Source organism: Melanotaenia boesemani, chromosome 21 (assembly GCF_017639745.1).
Source record: "Melanotaenia boesemani isolate fMelBoe1 chromosome 21, fMelBoe1.pri, whole genome shotgun sequence".
In the NCBI taxonomy this organism is placed as follows: domain Eukaryota; kingdom Metazoa; phylum Chordata; class Actinopteri; order Atheriniformes; family Melanotaeniidae; genus Melanotaenia; species Melanotaenia boesemani.
Genome location: NC_055702.1, coordinates 22,221,938 through 22,234,654, shown reverse-complemented (window position 1 = coordinate 22,234,654; position 12,717 = coordinate 22,221,938). Strand labels below are relative to the sequence as shown.

General features: G+C 42.8%; 1 protein-coding gene across 2 annotated transcripts in view; it reads right to left on the bottom strand.

The window, feature by feature from the left end:
- Positions 1-12,717, bottom strand: part of LOC121632556 (ras-related protein Rab-26) — a 133,507-nt gene that overhangs the window by 23,639 nt on the left and 97,151 nt on the right. The gene's annotated exons all lie outside the window — the stretch shown is intronic.

The window sequence follows — 12,717 nt, the reverse complement described above, 5'->3', positions numbered from 1 at the left end:
TTCATGGACTTTATCAAAGAATGTACATACAACTAAACATGGTAAACAAGGGCCTGTAATAAAATTCAGTTTTTAACCTTGTTCATGGTGGAGTTTTTTTGTGATCCAGATTATTGTTTCTCAGTCCTGTGTCTCAGGACTCACTGCCCTCCATGTTTAAGATGGTTTCCTACTCCAACACACCTGATTCTGATTAAAGGACCTCCTCATCAAAGTATTTGCAAGCCTGTTAATGGGCCATTCATTTCAGCCAGGTGTGTTAAAGTACTGAAACATCTAAAACATGAATCACCAACTCCAGACCTCTTGGGCTCGTGTCCTGCAGGTTTTTGATTTTTCCCTGCTGCAACACAATTGAATGAAATGGTGCAAACGTGCTGTTGGAGATCACTGTCATTTGAATCAGGTGTGTTGCAGCAGGGAAATGTCAAAACCTGCAGGACACACCCTGATCTAAAACATGCAGAGTAGAGGGTCCTGATCTGGATTGAGAACCACAAGTCTAGATGTGTGATGAACACAGCAAGCAGTCAATTTAACAGCTATCCTAGAACGTCTTCTTACTTCAGCTCAGTATGGAAGTCTTGACTTCTGCTTTGCTCCACTCTTCCTGAGCTGTTTATTATATTTTGGTGTTTTGCTTCTAGTTGTCCCCAGTAAGTGGCATGGGAGAAGCGGGGCTAATTTGCATATTGTGAAAAGCCAGAACACAAAAAGATGCGAAAGTTTGAAATTGCCTTCATGCAATTTAAAGGAACAAGAGGAAAACTGTTGTGAATAAAAATGAAAGAATGATAGACAAACGTTTAAATTTTCATTGAGGTTTAATCAATTCACAGCTGAACTCAGAACCGTTTCCACATCTTAAAGAAGCTGATCCCTTTCTGTTTTATTTGCTTATTGAAATGTTTACAAGATTTAAGCTCTTGTTTAAAAAAAATAAAGACTAAAAAGACCTGCACTGGTCATCCAACCAATGGCAACTTTTAAAGTAGACCAAACAATGTTATCCATTTATATATCTAGCTACATTTTAGCATTACAGCAGGCAAACAAATCTCTAAGTATTTAATGTACAAGTGAAGATAAAATGAAGGAGTCTGAATGGAGTCAAATGGAGTTGTGTGAATCTAGGTTTGGTCCTCTGAGATGAGCTGCTAGGTGTTCAAGCATTTCCAAGAGAGATCTGCCGTAAAGGCTGCAGGCAGCGCTGCAGGCAGGTGAATAGTGAGACAACCAATCACTGTGCATCCATAAACATGTGTCTCACATGCTTTTTGTGCATCCTGATCCGAAGCAAACACATCTCACATTTTTGCATCAGCTCTTTTTTCAGAAGAGTGCAAAGTTATGTTCTTGCATGAATTGTAGTGTTTCTCCTTTCTCCAAGACGACATTAAAATTCATGCTAGAAGTATAAAACTACACAAGTCCTCAATGTCTGGAAACTGCCTTCAGCTGTATGAAGAGCATCTTTATTTAACCTGATTAGGGGTTATTAAGGGTTGGGAAATAAAGACTCAAAAAATGGGTCAACTGACTGCAAACAAACACAATGAGATAAATATTAAAATAAATCCTAACTTTCAATAAATATGTGGAAGGAAGTTGGAAGCAGATCTTTGCTAAAGTAATCACATTTATTTCCTCATCCCCAGATAGACTTATTTTGGATCAACACAGCAGTCCTTCCAACACTATATCTGTGATTTTAGCAAACAGTATGGATGTGGCACTTTAAGGAGTGTTAGAGATAAGTCTCCAACTTTCCTGATGCACAGATGCCTGCTGAAAGTGGAAAAGTAGGACTAAGGTATGTGACACTGACTGATGTCACAATGTGGCAGTATATACCTAATAAATCTATTAGAGAATTATGAGAATTGCTTCAGTTGAATGTTTTGACCTATAAAGCATGTGCCTTAGTGTCAATCGCTGGCTGATTTGACTAGAACTAAGCATACCAGGTCCCCAAACATCATGCTGGCTCCCTGAACATCAACATCAGGACTCTCCAAAAATCTAATCTTTAGATGTTTTATTTCAGTTTTAATTTCCATCCATCCATCCATCCATTTTCTGCTGCTTATCCGGAGTCGGGTCGCGGGGGCAGCTGCCTAAGCAGGGAAACCCAGACTTCCCTCTCCCTGGCCACATTCACCAGCTCATCCGGAGGGATCCCGAGGCGTTCCCAGCCGAGAGATGTAGTCCGTCCAGCGCGTCCTAGGTCTTCCCCGGGGCCTCTTTCTGGTGGGACATGCCCGGAACACCTCACTAGGGAGGCGTCCAGGAGGCATCCTAACCAGATGCCCGAGCCACCTCATCTGGCTCCATTCGATGTGGAAGAGCAGCAGCTCTACTCTGAGCCCCTCCCGGATCACCGAGCTTCTCACCCTATCTCTAAGGGAGAGCCCGGCCACCCTGCGGAGAAAACTCATTTCGGCCGCTTGTACTCGCGATCTTGTTCTTTCTGTCACTACCCACAGCTCATGACATAGGTGAGGGTAGGAACGTAGATTGACCGGTATATCGAGAGCTTTGCCTTTTGGCTCAGCTCACTCTTTACCACAACAGACCGATGCAGAGTCCGCATCACTGCAGACGCCGCACCGATCCGCCTGTTGATCTCCCGCTCCATCCTTCCCTCACTCGTGAACAAGACCCCGAGATACATGAACTCCTCCACTTGGGGCAGGACTCTATTGCAGACCCGGAGAGAGCACTCCACCCTTTTCCGGCTGAGGACCATGGTCTCGGACTTGGAGGTGCTGATTCTCATCCCAGCCGTTTCACACTCGGATCCAGTGAGAGCTGAAGATCACGGCCCGATGAAGCCAACAGAACCACATCATCCGCAAAGAGCAGAGACCCAGTCCTGAGGCCACCAAACCAGATCCCCCTTAACACCTCGGCTGCGCCTAGACATTCTGTCCATAAAGGTTATGAACAGAATTGGTGACAAAGGGCGGCCTTGGCGGAGTCCAACCCACACTAGAAACGAATCTGATTTATTGCCGGCAATGCGGACCAAGCTCTGACACCGGTCGTACAGGGACCGGACAGCTCGTACAAGCGAGTCCGGCACTCCATACTCCCGGAGTACCCCCCACAGGAGTCCCCGGGGGACACGGTCGAATGCCTTCTCCAAGTCCACAAAACACGTGTAGATTGGTTGGGCAAACTCCCATGCCCCCTCAAAGACCCTGAAGAGGGTGTAGAGCTGGTCCACTGTTCCATGACCGGGACGAAAACCACACTGCTCCTCCTCAATCCGAGGTTCGACTATCTGCCGGACCCTCCTCTCAAGCACCCCTGAATAGACCTTACCGGGGAGGCTGAGGAGTGTGATCCCTCTGTAGTTGGAGCACACCCTCCAGTCCCCCTTTTTGAAGAGGGAGACCACCACCCCAGTCTGCCAGTCCAGGGGAACTGTCCCCGATTTCCACGCGATGCTGCAGAGGCGTGTCAGCCAACACAGCCCTACAGCATCCAGAGCCTTAAGGAACTCTGGGCGGACCTCATCCACCCCCGGGGCCTTGCCGTCAAGGAGCTTTTTAACCACCTCAGCAACCTCAGTCCCAGAGATAGGAGAGCCAGCACCAGCTACCCCAGACTCTGCTTCCTCATCGGAAGACGTGTTGGTGGGATTGAGAAGGTCTTCAAAGTATTCCCTCCACCGCCTCACAACATCCCGAGTCGAGGTCAGCAGCCCCCCATCCCCACTGTACACAGTGTTGACGGAGCACTGCTTTCCCCTCCTGAGCCGCCGGATGGTGGACCAGAATCTCCTCGAAGCCGTCCGGAAGTCATTCCCCATGGCCTCTCCAAACTCCTCCCATGCCCGAGTTTTTGCCTTAGTGACCGCCGAAACTGCGCTCCGCTTAGCCCGCCGATACCCATCAGCTGCCTCTGGAGTCCCACAGGCCAAAAAGGCCCGATAGGACTCCTTCCTGTCCAATTATATCTAGCCGGAACCGCTCAACCTCGCACACCAGCTCAGGCTCGATCCCCACCAGAGAGGTGACATTCCACATCCCTAGAGCTAGCTTTTGCAGCTGAGGATCAGACCACCAGGGTCCCCGTCTCTGGCAGCCGCCTAGCTCACACTGCACCCGACCCCTATGGCCCCTCCTGCAGGTGGTGAGCCCACGGGAGGGGAGGCCCATGTCACCCTTTCGGGCTGAACCGACCGGGCCCCATGGGCAAAGGCCCGGCCACCAGGCACTCGCCTCCATGCCCCACCACCAGGTCTGGCTCCAGAGGGGGGCCCCGGTGACCCACGTCCGGGCAAGGGAAACCTTGGTCCTTGCTTTCTCATCATCATAGGGGTGATTTGAGCTGCACTCCGACTGGTCCCTCCCCTAGACACCTGTTTGCCATGGGTGACCCTACAAGGGGCATGAGCCCCCCGACAACATAGCCGCTAGGATCGTCAGGACGCACAAACTCCTACCACACCACAATAAGGTGGCGGCTCAGGGAGGAGCAGTTTTAATTTCATTCTTCAAATATAACAACACACAAATGATGCAAAACTGTGCATCCAAATGTCAAAAAACAGCCGACAACAACACTGTGTTGTGTATAAGAAGTAGAAAGTCTTTGGATCAGGTTGTAGTTTTGCTTAAATAACCTCTAATCCCAGCTCTATACCTGAGGGCTTGGATTTGACATGTGACACCAGTCTCTGGCACCTTTTAGATTTTCATGTCTCTTGTCAGATTTCATTTTGAAGCAGTGGAGTTTAGCGAGCCATGTGACAGCCTGGTGGCCTGCCCAGGGTGTACCCTGCCTCTCACTTGCCATTTACTGGGATAGGCTCCAGCTTCCCCATGACCCTGAATTGGGATAGGTAGGTAGGTAGGTAGGTAGGAAGTAAGGAAGGAAGGATGGATGGAGTTTATTGAGCTATCTGAATTTTTAAAACTGAAATTAGTGTTAAAGGTTACGTAACTTTCAACCTCTCAATTCTGCATTCCTGACTTGTTTAACGGCACAGTGGCATCTATTATGTACATTTCTGGAGCCGTTGCATCCTGAGGCATAGAAACCACTTTTCAGAAATTTTTCTGCAGGGACGCCGCGTGATGTTGCAGCTGACTCTTTACGCACCACAACACACACTGGTAAGCGAATATAAAACACACCGGCTGTTTTGAACATACCATGGCTAATTCAGCAAAGCAAAACAACAGGCCATTATCGGAGAAAGAGAGGAAAAGTAAGACAAAGGTACAGAGCAAAAGATCTAATAAGACTCAAGATTAGACAGTCTTTTACTGGCAGGTAAGAACTCAGAGTTCATGTAGGATGCAAGATGGATGCAGAATTAGCTGTTGACAGGGGCGTGTCGCTGAGAAAACCTGCAAACATTATGTAGTGTTTCTTTAAGACATTAGTCTGAATAAGATGCTGCCACATAGACAGCATTTGTTCATTTAACTTCACTGGAAAAACCTCATATTTGAAGAGAACAATAACTGAATGACTTATTAAGGCTAACACTCACCTTGTATTTCACTGCATCTAGCAGCACACACTGCTGCTTTACTACACCTCCAGGCTCTGGATTTGCCATTTCAGTGTATTAGTAGCAACTCTGGACATGTTTATAAGAAGACTATCATTTCTTGTGGGATTGCTTTACTGGCTTACCTGCTTGTATTAGAAGATCTAATACCGGCTCTGGCAGAGTTCAGCGCAGGGTTACACTAAAGAGAATACACACTTTTGGAGCCAGGAAGAAATCCAAGTACGGTAAAGCTTGTTTTTTGAAGGATATAGATTCAATTGAGACTTTTGATGGAACAAACATTGCAGCTGCGCAGGGAAGAAATAATGTGGGTGAGAATCACTGCCTAAACTATACTACATGTGAACTGGAATATAAATAAAGTATCCCACAAGCAACTTCTGTAAACATGACCAATATATTGTTTAATATAGATTAAAATCAGTAGTCAGAATTGCTGTCCATGGTCACATAATTATTGTTATCCAGGTACAATAAGATAAAAGTGAATGTCAGGAGAGTTTTGGATTTCACATTGTTTTCGTGTGGCCCCAAAATTGCTCAACCAATCTATGTCTCTGGAGGCACTGAGATGACAACATAAAAGCAGACACTTTTTATTATTATTAATATTTATTTAACAATTTTTTTTTACTATTATCATTATTATTATTTTCTAATTAACATTTTGAACAATAACCTTGCCAACCTGTGTAAGTATGCATACCACTCCCCTCTGCATTGATATTCTTTTCTTTACGTTTTTCCTTTGTCACTACACTCACTACATCTGCATTTTAAATGTAAAGTTATTGTTGTCAAACATCCATTCAATTGGCACGTAGTGAAGTTGAAAAGTCAGATTGAAAACCTTCACAGTGCAAAAGAAGATGACGCTCTTGGAAACTGGCAACAAAGTAAAATACTGAATTTTAAAAAAGAAAATATAAGCCACAGTTAAAAATAACAAAATTCCCCAATCCCAGTTACATATTTAGATGGATTCTAGGGAGCACTGAGACGAGAAAGATGAAATGAAGGAAAGCCAGCCTGCTCTTTGGAGGGTGTGTCCTGTGAGAATTTTGTTTCAGTGTTTGTGTTTGTTTACTCAGTATGCATAATTTTTTTCCCCTGCATATATCTGAATTGTGAGTATTTTGGTTGGTACTATGGCAACAAGAAAAAATTTCAGCACATGCAAGGTCAGGACTGATAAAATCACAACACTTTGTCTGCCAGATTATATATCATCTTTTGCCATTCATTATGATGTTTCCCTGCAATAAATCAGATACTGACTCAAGGCGATATTCAAGCCCATCACCCCTACCTAGAAGATTTAAATGACAGGATGGAAATAAATTAAAAAGAATAAGAAAACACATTGGTCACAATAACTGTTTGCAGAACTTTTATGTCAGAGTCACAACAAAAGAAAAAAGTTTAGAGGACTTTTATTAAGCTGTCTTTTTTTCACTGTAAATAAACATTTCACAGTAAAAGAAATTCTATTTTAAGGTACAGACATTTGGCACCACTGTTGTGGTACTATGAGGTAGTCACATATCCAAAATATTTAAGCTCTTTTAACGTAAGCGATCTGTTAGTCAATTTCAAGCTAATATTCCAACAACATTCAAACATACTTAACAGAAGTAAGGAGAAAGCCACAGAACTTAAGTGATGCTGCCCATTTGTTTGAGACTGGCCAGTCTATAAAAAATCCAATACTAAAGTCCTACAGAGTCAGGGTTGTCTTACAATGTGTTAAACTGCTGTAACAACAAGCACAATGCTGTTGTTTAACACATATCATCTGTTAATGGGAGCAGATGATAAAATATTTCTTCCCTGCATGTTTACTCTTGTTAAACAAGGGGTGTGATAAGAACCATCAATGGCTTCCTAACTGGGACGGTTTTAATGTTCTTACAGTAACTAGTAACAAATGCATTTGTAGTTTAGGTGACATGTTTATAGCCAGGTTAAAATGGGCTGGGATTCTCTGGGAAATGCCCCTTCTACTTCACTGATATACGGGCCTAATCTAACACCTAAAATATAAAAGGAAGCAAAGGCCGCTCTTCCTCAAACGTCTTGGCTGGTGTGTTCAGCAGGAACAGAGCTGCTAACAACAAAAATAAGACTTAAATTAGCTTTTGAGTAACAGCAGTTAAATACTATAGCACATAAGAGCAAAGTCACATCTCTGCAGACATCATTATGAACCATTTCCAGTAGTTTTGTAACATGTCATTTATTCAGACCCGGCAGCAGAGTGACAGGTGGATGGAAGGGTGGAAAGGTAGGAAGGAAAAATGCTGTTTTACAACACAATGACAACAGCGGGTATCCATTTTAAACTATGCTTACTCTTTAAAAAGTTAGTTATGTTAATTGTATAACTAGAGCAGGTTTCCTTAATTTACTGTTCATGACTTTAACTATGAGCTCAAGTTAAAAAAAGATTTAAAACAAGCTTAACATTTCACAGCACTGTCAGGATAATAACGCTTTGAGCATGGAGTGAATGGCTGTATTTGTTTCAGAGGTAAAACATCTCTTCAAAGTTCCACAGCAAACTGGAAAACTTCTTTAAAATGTTTGTTGGATAATTTGTATCTTTTGTTTTCACTTTTCCCAAAAGGTTTTAAGATCTTGAGGAAGAGGTGAATGCCATTTAGTGGGGCTCTGAGAAGCCATGGAAAGCTCTGGAGATTTCAAGCTGTGTTTGCAGCCTGTCACAGAAATTAATTCCATATTCATATTTATCTACATTGTTATTTTCAGTTTAAATGGAAAAAGAATGTTGTTATAATGGATACAGATAGACTAGAGAGTGCAGTTGTAAAAATACTTTCTAATTAATAGCTTTGCACAGTGGCAACTGGATCTAAAATGACTGGTGGTTGCAAAGAGATGTGTGTTTTATGTGCACACACGTGCACACAAACAGAAAACTTGTTGCAACCCTTTAACTGTAGAGCCCCTTGAAATAACAAATCCCAGTTCAACTCAGTAGGTTTGAATTCATAATGGTTCAAGCTTACTGTTCTAAGGATTATTTTATATTTGTGGAGCTGTTTATTTAGAAGTGACAGTTGCTGTCAGATTAATGGAAATAAGTGTGTATATAATTAGCTCTATGGTTATAGTTTCTTAACTTGAGATGAACATTTGTTACTGTTATTCATTGTTTTAGATTGAAATCAAGCCAAAACATCTGGATAAGCTATTGATTAAAGTGATTTCGTGCTTTGACTAATTAAACTCTGGGTTTGTTGCACATGCTGGCAAAGCTTGTGGTGGGATGTTGAGAATAGTTTAGCTGTTTCAAGCAGCAGCCAGTCAAATCGCCTGACTAATTGTCTGATCTTGTGACAAATTACTGATATATTTCCAAGCATCAGGGCTGCCTACCATGTCATGGTTGCTGAGCTGCTCTGCAGGGTTGCAATCAGGATGACCTCCTACACCTGCCCTGATTGTGATTCCCTTCACCTGCTCCCTGCCCTACTTTTACACTCCTCACTCTCTGCTTCCCTGCCAGATGGTCAACAGTATTACCTTGTTGAGATCCAGCTATTTTCTTGTTCCAGATTTTCTTTTCATCGACCTTGTTACTTCTGTGGACACTCTCTCGCCTGACCCCTGCCGGATCCCTTCAAGTGCCCACCTGGATATTGACCCTTGCCCGTACAACCACGGAGATTGCCTGTCCCTCTGGATAAGTACTGCACTGAGCCTCACTGTGAATGAACATTGCCTGCCCCGACTACGTCTTTGGATTTGTGGATTTATTTTCCTGTCTGAAGTTTGTTTCAGGATTCCTCACCCACAGAACCAGGATTGCCCGACTCCTCCTGCTAACCACTACTGGTTTCACCCTCTTCATCCCCTGACCCTAAATAAACCTTATTCTTTTCAAACTCATCTGTTCTGAGTGTGGCTGAATTTCCGGGTCTTCAGGAGCGACCCTGACATACCACTGAGCACAGAAGCATTGGCTCCACATTAACCCTGGATAAACACTCACAGGTGCACCCGTGGGCGCTTCCATTGTGGGATTAAAACAAATTTACTTAGAAAAGGACAATCCAAAAAGTATTATTTGGATGTTTTTAATGCTTGATAATATTTAAAAATGTGTGTATGACTAATTAAAGTTATTAAATTAACCATAGACACAATTAAAGCATAATGAGGCCATTGCATAATTGTGAAGTGTTAATGAACATGCAAATGAAATTAAATAAAAATACTAATAGGTTTTTGGCTGTTGGCAGGAATGACTTCCTGCATCTTTTTGCCTTGCATCTACTTGAAGAAGCCTCTGACTGAAACTATCCTGTTGTTTCTTCACTGAGTTGTGTGCAAAAAATTTAGGGGCTGAGTTATGACGAGGGCAAAACTGCTGCGCTATTTAACATTTGCTGCGCAGTTTTGCTCTGGTTATGTTTCTACGATTAGCGCCTGATCTATTAAGACTGCTCCTGTTATCATTTGCGGAGCAAACAGCAGTATTTAAATGAGGATTTGATAAAGTCTTTAAACTTATCCAGCAATTCTAATATTGCAACGCTGGATCGTCTCCACAATCCTCTTCTCTGGCATTCTAAATATATTAATATAATAGAAAAAAATGCATTATCTTAGTCGCCTTTCATGGTGTCTGTGCCTCCTCCTTAAAATTATTACTGCAGCCATTGCGCATATACTGTTGTGCCAATTAGCACCTGCTTTTCAGAAACGCTATTTTTAGAGCAAACATAAACACCGCAAACTATTTGCGGGCTACATGAATCCCACTGCTGCGCAAACCAGATTTATTTGCATAGTCTCCTCCCACTAATGTGCACTTTCTGGCCAGAACGCCCATAATGCATATGCAGTAGCTTCAGAAACGCAAAGTGGAGAGCGGCGCAGTTTTGCCAGGATAACTGACGCAGTTCCATGTTTGCGGCTTTGATAGATAAGCTTGGGCCGATTTTAGCGCAGCAAAGCCGTCTGCACCTGTTTTAGTACGCGCAAAGCGTTAATAGATCAGGGCCTTAGTGTCTAGACAATCAGAGATTCCAGATCAATCCATAGCACAGAGCCAGCCTTCTTCATCTTCACTTCTTCATAATATAGAGAAAAACTCACTAGCTGTGTTTCCATTACATTTTTTTTATTGTGATACTTAGGTTTTGTGCTATTCTCTGTGCACAGATCCTTTCTTTCTCAGGACATGTCCAAGTTAAAAAGCAATGCAGGGACATCTTTCCTTTAGCTTTATGCTAACTTTGTTGTCTTGATCTGCTTGTACAGTCTTTAAAAAAGTGTACAGACACATTAGATATTGAGACGTTATCCTGCTGCTAGGGTTAGGGTTGAAGCCCAGTCCACCACAGGCCTTCAAATAGCTTAGGTGTATTATCTAAAAAGATCACCTGTTTTAAAAAATGTAGAATGTGAGTGCATAAATCTAAATATGAGTGTTTGTAAATTGTATTGTCTTCTATAACTCAGTGTTTAACAGCACAGGCAGTGTGAACATTTGTGGATTCCTCACATACTGTAATAATCCAACTACAGTTGGAGCCATTAAAGTTAATAAATTTCTCCTTAAAGGCTGAATAACCAATTAACATTCAACTATACCAGCCTTTCAAGTCTTAATCATTCATTCTTTTACATATTCACAGCACACAAGTTGGCCTTTTCAAGCCGTTTCTTACTCCTGCCTGATGAGCTGCGCAAACAGTGGGATAGGTTTTTGCCTTGAGTAAAAACACAAATGCCATTGTTGTCATGTGTGAGGAGGGTGAAAAGCTTGCTAGGTCTTCAGGAGACTGCAGCCTTGACAGAGGGAGAAAGCATGACAAATAGACAGGGGAAGAAGCAGAAAGGAAGCGGGCTGGAAGCGAGGGTGAGAAAAATCAACAAATATTTATATATGCATGCATGCAAATAGAAAGAAATGGAGTAAGAAAAAAATTATGAGTTGATATGAATAATTGGAGTGAAAAAAGGAAAAAGAAAGATACTGTGTCTTGATCCCTTCTGCCAATCAAAAAGGCCTTTTTTCTTTCTTTCTTTTGGGTATAACAAATACAATTTTCCATTCATCCCCCTGCTTGGAAGATGGTGTACATGTCTACCTTAGCTGAGTCACCCAGCACAAGCCTGGGAGTTGGAGGTTTTGCCCAATACATCAGCTCGTCCTACAGCTATAATCTTCTGGAGAAAGAGCACAGCCACTTTTGGTGGCATTCGCCAGCAGGACTTGGTAACTTCTCATTTATATTCAACATAAATGTTAACGCACTATTCAAACCCCTTGGCCATGACAATTAACATATGTCACCTGCTACTATATGCTGTATATTTTTTCAGGACATCTTTACACAGTCTGTATTTTGGTCCATGTATTGTGGCCTTCAGCCTTGAGGTTTATTGCAGTGAGGGTCTGCTGTTGTGCTGCCATGATCAAAACCTGTATGTCGTCCCTCATCCTTAGAGTTTCTTGATGTAAGCTGATTCAACAAACTGTTGACACATCCCACTGGAGATGGGATGTATCTACATTCTTGCTTCCTGTCTTCCGTTGCCTGAGGCACTCCTTTATGAGCTCATCCCAAAGGCCTAACTTCTTGATGCATTTTAATATGTTCCTTGTTTCATTCTGGAAAGTGGCATTGATGCTCCCTCCTTCTCATTATGTCTTTTCATTCTTCATAGAGCCTCATTTGTGTTTCTATATCTTCACATCAGTGACATGCATTGTGTCTTGGCTGTGGCTCATTTACTAGTATTTTATTATAAACGTCCATGCAAACACTTTCACCCAAGATCAGAACACCTTTTATGCCTGCTTTGAGAGCACCTCTACAGATACAGAGGCACAAAAGGCTCAGGAGGACCACTGCCCACCTGTGATAACCAGGGCAGACATGTGCAGAACTTTAAAAAGAATAAACACACATAAGGCTACTGGACCTGATGGCATCCCCGGCAGAGCTCTCAAGGTGTGTGCAGACCAGCTGGAAAATGTCTTTTTAGACATTTTCAATATGTCACTGCTCCAGTCTGTAGTCCCCACATGCTTCAAGAAGACCTTCATTGTCCCTGTCCCCAAGAGAACCAAAATCCTTTGCCTGAATAGCTACCGCCCAGTAGCACTCACTTCCACCATCATGAAGTGCATTGAGCGGTTAGTCAAA